The sequence below is a fragment of the Plutella xylostella genome, chromosome 6 (assembly GCF_932276165.1).
Source record: "Plutella xylostella chromosome 6, ilPluXylo3.1, whole genome shotgun sequence".
NCBI classification, from domain to species: Eukaryota; Metazoa; Arthropoda; class Insecta; order Lepidoptera; family Plutellidae; genus Plutella; species Plutella xylostella.
In genome coordinates this window covers 6,026,323-6,035,570 of record NC_063986.1, presented here as the reverse complement: position 1 = coordinate 6,035,570, position 9,248 = coordinate 6,026,323, and the positions used below count along the sequence as shown (strand labels likewise).

Sequence of the window (9,248 nt, the reverse complement as noted above, 5' to 3'; positions counted from 1 at the left end):
CGGTCGGTACGTCGGGAGTCTCGCTGTGCGCCTTCAGGTACGCTTTACACTTGCCTCTTTTATTTTTAGAACATACCCAGCGAATACACGAAGATTTAGAATTAACACAATGGTAAGAGAACTTTCTAAACACCAATTTTGGATATTTTCCCAACGCAGATGGAATCAGAACTCCTGTAAAAATAAATTTATTTCATAAATCATTATAAAAAAATAGTTTATTAGAAAAACCAACAAAGATTCTTAAAATTGTTAAAACCTTGGTCCACAAACTAGGATTCCCTGTGCTATGAGGACCAAATAATGATTGCAATAGGTGGACATTGCGGTACCAGTAAGAGCAAGGGGGTTCATAATAATAGCATAAAAACAAAAAAAAAATTACGATTCTTTTACGGTAACGACATCGTTGTTTATTCAGCCTTGAGAAAAGCGTTGCACCAGCAAAATAAATATGCATTTGGGATCTTTTTTATTTGTACGGTAGTTATATTTAAAAATATTACCTAAGCAAAGTATAAAATAATACGCTAGTATAGAAGTTCCTCTTTGTACCACACGAAAAAACCAGTAAACTTTTATGCTGGTTGGCTATATTTGCTGGTGATGATATAGAGAATATTGACACTCTTCACTTTTTGAAAATTTGTGATATTAAACTTTAACGTAACGTCCTTCTTTGGTGATGTGGTAAGTCGGCGGTTCATGGTTGTGTACGTCGAATATCTCGGTCGGCACATCGGGAGTCTTGCTGTTCGCTTTCAGATACGCTTTACATTTCCCTCTTTTATATTTAGAACAAACCCAGCGAATATAGGAAGATTTAGAAACCGCTTCATAATGGTAAGAGAACTTTCTAAATATTAATGTTGGATGTTTTCCAGTCGCAGTTGGAATCAGAACTCCTGTAAAAGTAAATTTATTTTCAATTAACGATTGCAATAGACGTAAGTTTGCGGTGCTTGTAAGGGCAAGGGGGATTATTATCAAATTATTAAGGCTTTTTACACATTTGACGAATTTATTAATGACAAATAAGTATGGCTAAGGTACAATAGGTACAAAAATTTGTATTTTAATTATCTTTGACATAAGTATTAATTTAATTTAACTAATTTGACATACCTTTTGTTATATATTTTATATTATGTAATTATTTAATGACACATTGTGATATACCTATTATCAATTTGTAAATTTGTTTAATATACAATTATTAATTTGTATTAATTAATTATACCTAATTATTAAGCTAACGATGTAAATTTAAGAGAAAATAAATGAATTATGAATTATTATTATGAATTATGATAAAAAACAAAAATGAAAGTACATAAATTATATTTGATCGGTAGGTCTATTTAAAAGTATTAAGCAATGTACCTATAAAACAATATGCTAGTACAGAAGTTCCTCTGTGTGACAATACCACAAGATAAACTTAATACATTAAACTTTTATATATTCTCCATCTTTAGTGATGTGGTACTTCGGCGGTTCGTGGTTGTGTACGTCGAATATCTCGGTCGGTACATGGATAGTGTTGATGTTTGCCTTCAGATATGCTTTACACTTCCCACTTTTACTTTTTGAACAGACCCAGCGAATGCACTTAGGAGATGTTTGAAAAAAATAAGAGTAATTTCTGAACAATAGTAATGGATGCTTTCCCTTCTGAGACGGTAAAAGGATGCCTGAAAAAGATATGAAAAATGTAAGTAATGGTAAGGTAAGGTTTCAAAATTACAACCTATTTAACTAAATCACTATGAAATTACTTGTACCCATGTATAAAACACACCAATCAAAACTACATGTTTCTAAGACCAACAATTTAAAGGGAATACTGAACGTTATTTTTAGGCAGCATTCACCTTTAAACAGGGTGGTCTGAGAATCTGACTTCTAGCTTTCATAGCCACGCCACGGCACGGCATCATGTGTTCCATTTTCGATCAGAATATGGCACTGGCAGCCTGGATGATGCTGTATCCTGGCATGGACGCTTGTGATCTAATGTAACAGAGTAGCCGGGATGATGCCCAAGCTCTGAAAGTCAGACCCAGCAAGTTTACCCTGGTAGACGTTAAGGAGCAAGAGACTGATAATGTTCTAAACTATAACAAATACAGGTTGTAGGAGTAGGTTGAAATGTATTTTATTATTCCATGCTACAAACGCCATGCAAGGATGCAGCTTCTCACATAAAAAGTACACACAATATTTTTATCCCTATCTATCGAAACACAATAGTGATTTCTTCATTGAATTTTTCTTCAAAGTTATTCAAATCATGATATATTTCCCTTCTTTTGTGACGTGGTACTGCGCAGGCTCGTGGTTGTGTACCCCGTTTACTTCCAATGGAATTTCAGGGGTTTCTTTGTGCGTTTTGACGTAAGCTCTACATTGCAGCCTGCCACGTTTAATGCAGTACCACAGTAGCTTGTCTCTGGGTGCACTGTGGCGCTGGTATGAGTAGCGATTGTACAACAACACCGGGTGCTTGCCACTCCGGGACGGTATAAGACGACCTTGAAGATACAACTGATATATTTTTTTCATGTATTTACTAATCAACAGCAATCATATCATACTCTTATAAAATTATTTTATGTATTTTATTATTTTATTATTTTATGTATTTTATTCGTTTATATTATTATTACATGTACTCAAGATAGTTCTCATCATAATTTTCTTACCTTGTATGCTTTGATTATAAGCTTCTATGTTACTTTATTTAATTTTTCTTCTCATAGTCCGCCATTAGAAAATGCTTCTTATTGTGCATTGTGTCCGTTTTTCACTCACAGTTGTGTATATATTATTATGAAACTGTCTTACAGTTGTGTTCAGCCGGACGGTACGGGCTGGTCTGAGCGCTGAAGCAAGTCAGCGATGGCGATCGGTCTCGCTCGCGCGCTGAAACCCCGAAGGCTCTTCGTTCTTTTCTAGTCATACCCACTATTTGTCTCTAATTTTATTTACTTATAAAAAAATTGTACTACCTATATGCAATATTATTACATTATCTATACATGTGTATATACTTATGATATGTATTTACTATTGGTATTTAAGAATTATATCTATTTATTTATAACATTACCGTATTATTATTATATTGTACACGTAGGTATCAGATGTCTCAATAGATGGGAGATAGTCACGGAAGGACGCGACTGAAAATCAGTGCCGCGTCAGGTGGGTGGATGCCACCTCACTTGAAGCGGTGTAAGCTGAGGCGCGGGCCTTTTCGGTGCTGGACAACACACACCGCTATTACTGATAAGTTTATATTATATAAGGTTTTTTATTTGTTATTTTCTTTTTTTTGTGTATTTTCTTGTGGATTTTTGGTGTGTGCTGTGTGGTGTACCGAATAAAGAATTTTTATCTTTATCTTTTTTTTATCTTTATTATTAAAAGGGTATTTAAATGTTCGCGCACATTATGTTGGGGCGCAGCCGGCCGGGCAGCATAGCACAAATAGCTTCATTAAATTTTATAAAAATTATCGCACACTATGATGGCAGATTTTCATATAAAACACGATTGCGATGCGGCCCGGCCCACTGCGCCCCGACATAATGTGCGCGAACTATAATAACACATTCGGAAAGTAATACAAACTCTAAATTGATATTACTGTGTAATATAATTATTTATTAATGTATGTGGGCTCTTCTTACAAATGTATACCTCTAATAACAGATGTATGTCTTCATTGAAATGGAAATTTAAATCATGATATATTGTCCTGTTTTTGTGATGTGGTACTGTGAAGGCTGGTGGTTGTGTACTTCGTTTACTTCCAATGGAATTTCAGGGGTTTCTTTGTGCGTTTTGACGTAAGCTCTACATTTCAGCCTGCCACGTTTAATGCAGTACCACAGTAGCTTGTCTTTTGTTCCACTATTCACGTGCTGGTATGGGTAGCGATTGTACAACAACACCGGGTACTTGCCACCCCGGGACGGTATAAGACGACCTTAAAGATACAATATAACTGATATTATATTGTTTTCATGTATGTGTAGCAGGAATCTGGTTGAATCTCCTTTTCGGTTGAACCACTAGCGTGTTCATTGGATGGCGCTATTCAATTGTATGACTAGGCCGAACGTTGATTGTACAAGCGTCACAAGACGTCCAACTAGTTAGCGGACTTAAAATCAGTCAGGTGGTGAATAAAACAAATATGGCGTCTAACAGCGAACAGCTGGCACAAAATGCACCTATATTGTTATTTTTTGCAAATAAATTAGCTTAAAGTGCGTTATTTTGTGTTAAAATAGTGTGACAACATGGATTTATTTATTATTACGAAGCCGGAAGCTAGTTTCAAAGAGGAAAATGTGGCGAAACTGGATTATTATGAACAACAATATCAAGGTACGTTTATTTTATTGTTTAGTTAATTTGTGAGATAAGATCTTTGAAACATAGTCTTTTTGTTGACTCTTGTCTGGTCATGTTCACCCTAACCACACATTACAAAGTTGCTATACTATATCCCATTCAACGACTTCGCTGAATGACGTTCAGTCAAGACGTCAAACGTTACAATCAACGACTTGACGAGATGTCCTTTACGCTGAGTTGCAGAAAGGAACATTAAGCTAATGTCGACATTAAATCTATGTCCGTCTCTTTCTGTCTGTATTCTGTCAAAGCAAGGCAGCAATAGATTTAAGGTCAACATTAACTTAAAGTCCCTTTCTGCAACTCAGCGTTAGTCATACAACTGAATTGCGCCATCCAATGAACGCGCCAGTGATTCAATCAAAAAGGAGATTCAACCAGATACCTGCGACATATATAGTAATATGTACTAATCATATCATACTCTTATAAAATACTTTTATGTATAAAAGGGACTTTAGATGTTCGCGCACATTATGTCAAGGCGCAACCGGCCGGGCCGCATAGCAAAAATCACTCCATTACATTGTATACAATGCATTATCGCACAATATGCCTGGGCAGATTTTCATATAAAGCACGATTGCGTTGGGCCCGGCCCACTGCGCCCCGACATAATGTGCGCGAACCATAATAGCACATTCGGAAAGTAATACAAACTCTAAATTGATTTCCTGTGTAATATAATTATTTATTAATGTATGTAGACTCTTCTTACAAATTTATACCACCAATAACTACGTTATGTCTTCATCGAAATCGATATTCATATTATGATATATTTTCCTTCTTTTGTGACGTGGTACTGTGAAGGCTGGTGGTTGTGTACTTCATTTACTTCGAATGGAGTTTCCGGGGTTTCTTTGTTGCTTTTGATATAAGCTTTACACTGCAGCTTGGCACGTTTAATACAGTACCACAGTAGCTTCTCTTTTGTTCCACTGTTCACGTGCTGGTATGGGTAGCGATTGTACAATAATACCGGGTGCTTGCCATGTCTGGACGGTATAAGACGACCTTAAACATACAAAACAGCTGGTATTATATTATGTATGTATTAATAATACATCAGTTTCTTGTAGGTATTATTATTAGGTAAGTATTGTATTTTAACATTCGGTAAGTAAGATAGAGTCCCGTAAGGAAATAAAAAAAATACAAAGTCTAAATATATATTCCGTGTTTTATAATCATTTGTTAATTTATACCTCTATTTACAGATGTTATGTCTTCATTGAGACTGAAATTCAAATCAGGATATATTGTCCTGTCTTAGTGATGTGGTACCGTGCAGGCTGGTGATTGTGTACTTCATTTACTTCGTATGGAGTCTCCGGAGTTTCTTTGTGCGTTTTGACGTAAGCTTTACACTGCAGCCTGCCACGCTTAATGCAGTACCAAAGTTTCTCTTCGGTCTTGTTATTAACGAAATTGTATGAATAATTATTGTATAACAGCACCGGGTGCTTCCCCATGCGGGACGGGATCAGAACACCTAAAATAAACGAAATATACAGGGTTATTTGCAAGTAGACCGGATCCTTTCAGGAGGTGATAGAGGGAGGCATTTCCAGTCGATTTTAAGGGTCTCTTAGAAATGGTTAAGTTTCGGATAATGCATTATAGGGATAATATAAGAATTTTCATATAATTATTTTTTGTGCACTTTAGCTTAAAAACATTGCCATATCTTGGTGATACCTAAATCGATTTGATATTGAAATATCTTATTTGAAAGCTTAGTAGTTGACAATGTTTTTAAGCTGAAGTGCACAAAAAATTATCATATGAAAATTCTTTTTAATTTAATTTGTTTGTTTTTACGTTTTGAATATTTTTTTAAAATGTTCATCTATTTTGAGGTATTGTGTCTAATTTAAGTCGAATAATGCACATTTGATTATTTAAATTAGTTTATTAAGGTATTACTAATGAAAAACAATCAAGAAAAATATTGAAATATGGCTAGTTTTTTTTATTTTCGGTTTGAAGCATAACATTTTGGCAAAAAAATAAAAAAAAACTTAAGTATTAAATATCTTTGAAAGTGTTAAGTTTCGGACAATGCATTATAGGGTTCAATCAACTGGAAATGCCTTCCTCTATCACCTCCTGAAAGGATCCGGTCTACTTAACAATAACCCTGTATATGTTTGAAATTGCAATTACGCCATATAAAATATCCCTTTCTAGAGAAAATCTTCCTTTTTCAAGGATTTTTATAAGGAATAAAAAAAACAAGACATAAAATCATTTTATGTTATTTTCTGCAACAATGCCTTTTTTCATGGATTTTTCGTATATCAGACTATCCCATATTGACCGTTCTTTATTATACAAATACAGAGGTAGATACATAAATATATTTACATAATTATCAAAACCTAAGACCCTAGTACAAATATCGGAGATTAAAAAAATATCTGCCCCAGCCGGGAATCGAACCCCGGGCCTTCGGCATAGCAGTCAGGGACCTTAACCACTACACCATTCGGTCGTCAGGTCAAAATGTGTGTAGGAATAAGTATGTTTTAGCTACATATCAATGGAGTTAAGGTTGCATCATTAATCATCTAGGATAAGGTTTTAGTTAAAAGTACATTTATGCCTGAGGATCGCCCGATTCATCAACTCGCTACTGTGAAACTGGCGCCACGCGCGAGTAGGCACCTTCCGCTTTTACAAATTTTTTGATCGTCACTCAATCGACTGTGAAAATATGTTGAGTCAGTGATAAAAGTAAGTTCTATTTATTAAGCTAAAGGTAACTACTTAAAAACACATGACTTTTTGCGTTTTCGATAAAACTTATTTTTAACATTTTTAAATTTAGGTATTTTTTTCTCTAAATCTATTCCTGAATCTTTTAACGTTGAAACAGTTTGTCGGAACGCACTTGGTATAGGAATACTACAGTCACTTTTCACTTTTTCCATACACTTATTAAAAGTAGCCTCCAATACATTTGATACAATATCAGGCTCACAACTGTGGCTGTCATCTCGTTTGATCAAGTTATTACTATCAGTAATTAATCTTGCTTTGCAAACAATTCTCTTCGAACACCTCCAAATACAGGAACCATCTTTATTTGTCCGGTCTTTGTGGTATTTGTAACCTGCACGAAGCAGTACAGACTGTCCTCGCTGGGATGTTATGATTTCATGTCCAGTTTCATTACTGGATGGACCGGCTTGCGATGAACTTCCTGGAAAAAATGTTACAGTTGGGTCAAATAAAAAAAAAACATTTAGATTTTTTTGGGATTCCTGGTAGGAATTGTTACAGTTAGGTTAGGTCTGTTTGACCAACGAAATAAACGAAGTTTATTTTTAATTTTAGTGCAAATTCGTTATTTGATATAACTGTAATTTAATAAAGTTAAATAGGTAATTATAAACTTACCCTCGCAATACAGAAAGATCAGTAAAATCTGCCAAAATTAATATTTTTACACTTTACTGTATTAAACAATATCCTAACTAATATTATAAATGCGAAAGTAACTGTGTCTGTCTGTCTGTCTGTTACTCTTTCACGCCAAAACTACTGAAAGGATTTGGATGAAATTTGGTATACCCTGGGAAATAACATAGGCTACTTTTTATCCCGGAATTCCCACGGGAAAACTTTTTAAGGCGAAGCGAAGCGCGAGAACAGCTAGTTTAATTATATTTGTTAGTTACAACCCTTTTCATCTGGCCGTACTTTACATGGGCAAGCGAATTGACGACATAAAGAACAGAAGGTGCTAACTCGCGCGCGCTCGCCAGTTTAAGGCTCGCGAGTTGACGAATTACTCCCCATTGGAGTTTTGGAGTCCCTGCAGTGCTTTTTTGTGCCACATTGATCCGAAAGACCGTAACTTAAACTAAGGGCGTCTTGCACAACAAAGTTCATCAAAATTAAATAGTTTGTCTCTTGCTCTGACAGTATAATGTCAGAGCAAGAGGACATAGATTTAATTTTATTTAAATTTGTTGTGCAAGACGCCCTAAAATTTCCTTTAGATAAATTAATTTAGGTACATGTAGACAAAAACACCAATCATTTTAAGAAACTGTGATGTTTATAGTCGAGATAACACCACTTTACCTTAATAACTAAGCTTTTTTATAAATTAGTGCTTCGGATATGCACATGTTTATAGAACACAAGTGGCCAACCCAATGTTCAATGCTGATACTTTATTTTACATAATAGAAACCTGGAGAGCTATGTACATTACCTACTTTATAAATAAAACATATTTTCTTTCTAGTTATAGTCTATACCACTCTCCCTCGGGAGTTTTGTGGTAAGTACATAGCGGCGAATGCGTGTGACTTAGATCCGCTTCTACGACTAGACCCTTGCGTTCTAGACACGTCTTCACATACGCCTTACAGTGCTTGATGTCTCGACTGGAGCAGTACCAGGTTATTACCCGTAATACCTTGTTTTCATAGCGGTATTTGTATGTGAATCCTTTGAACAGCAAGCGAGGATTCGTCCCTCTTCCCGAAGGCATGAACTCGGCTGGAATTGTTTTAAATGTAGTTAACCCTTAATAAGGCTCGGGGTATATAGATCTCACATTAATATGAAAAATTGCAATAGCTGTGCCCTATTAAGGGTTAAGGTTCATGTAAATTATGGCGTATCGCAGAAGTCATTCTGAATATTACATTTTTAATGTATTTTATGTAACAAATCGGCCTGTAAAATATAATACATTAGAGCGACTTCTCCGATACGGCCCGGTATGATGTGCTTATTACCTATTTAATAGGCCACTGCAGTCGAGAGTCAGGAAAAAATAATCTTCACTTGCCGATACA

At 35.3% G+C, this 9,248-nt stretch overlaps 2 long non-coding RNA genes across 3 annotated transcripts; both read right to left on the bottom strand.

The window, feature by feature from the left end:
- Positions 1–1,001: 1,001 nt before the first annotated feature.
- On the bottom strand, positions 1,002–4,185 carry LOC119694169. 2 transcript variants are annotated; one of them, XR_005254791.2, is made up of 3 exons: positions 3,706–4,185; positions 1,875–2,534; positions 1,002–1,694 (listed from the first exon to the last, which is right to left on the bottom strand). It is a non-coding gene; the product is annotated as an uncharacterized LOC119694169 (long non-coding RNA). The 2 variants fall into 2 exon arrangements; XR_005254789.2 differs by lacking the exon at positions 3,706–4,185 and having other exon boundaries at positions 1,875–2,607.
- A 909-nt stretch (positions 4,186–5,094) lies between these two features.
- Positions 5,095–6,034, bottom strand: LOC125488699. Its single transcript, XR_007266415.1, has 2 exons — positions 5,637–6,034; positions 5,095–5,445 (listed from the first exon to the last, which is right to left on the bottom strand). It is a non-coding gene; the product is annotated as an uncharacterized LOC125488699 (long non-coding RNA).
- Between the last annotated feature and the right edge of the window lie 3,214 nt (positions 6,035–9,248).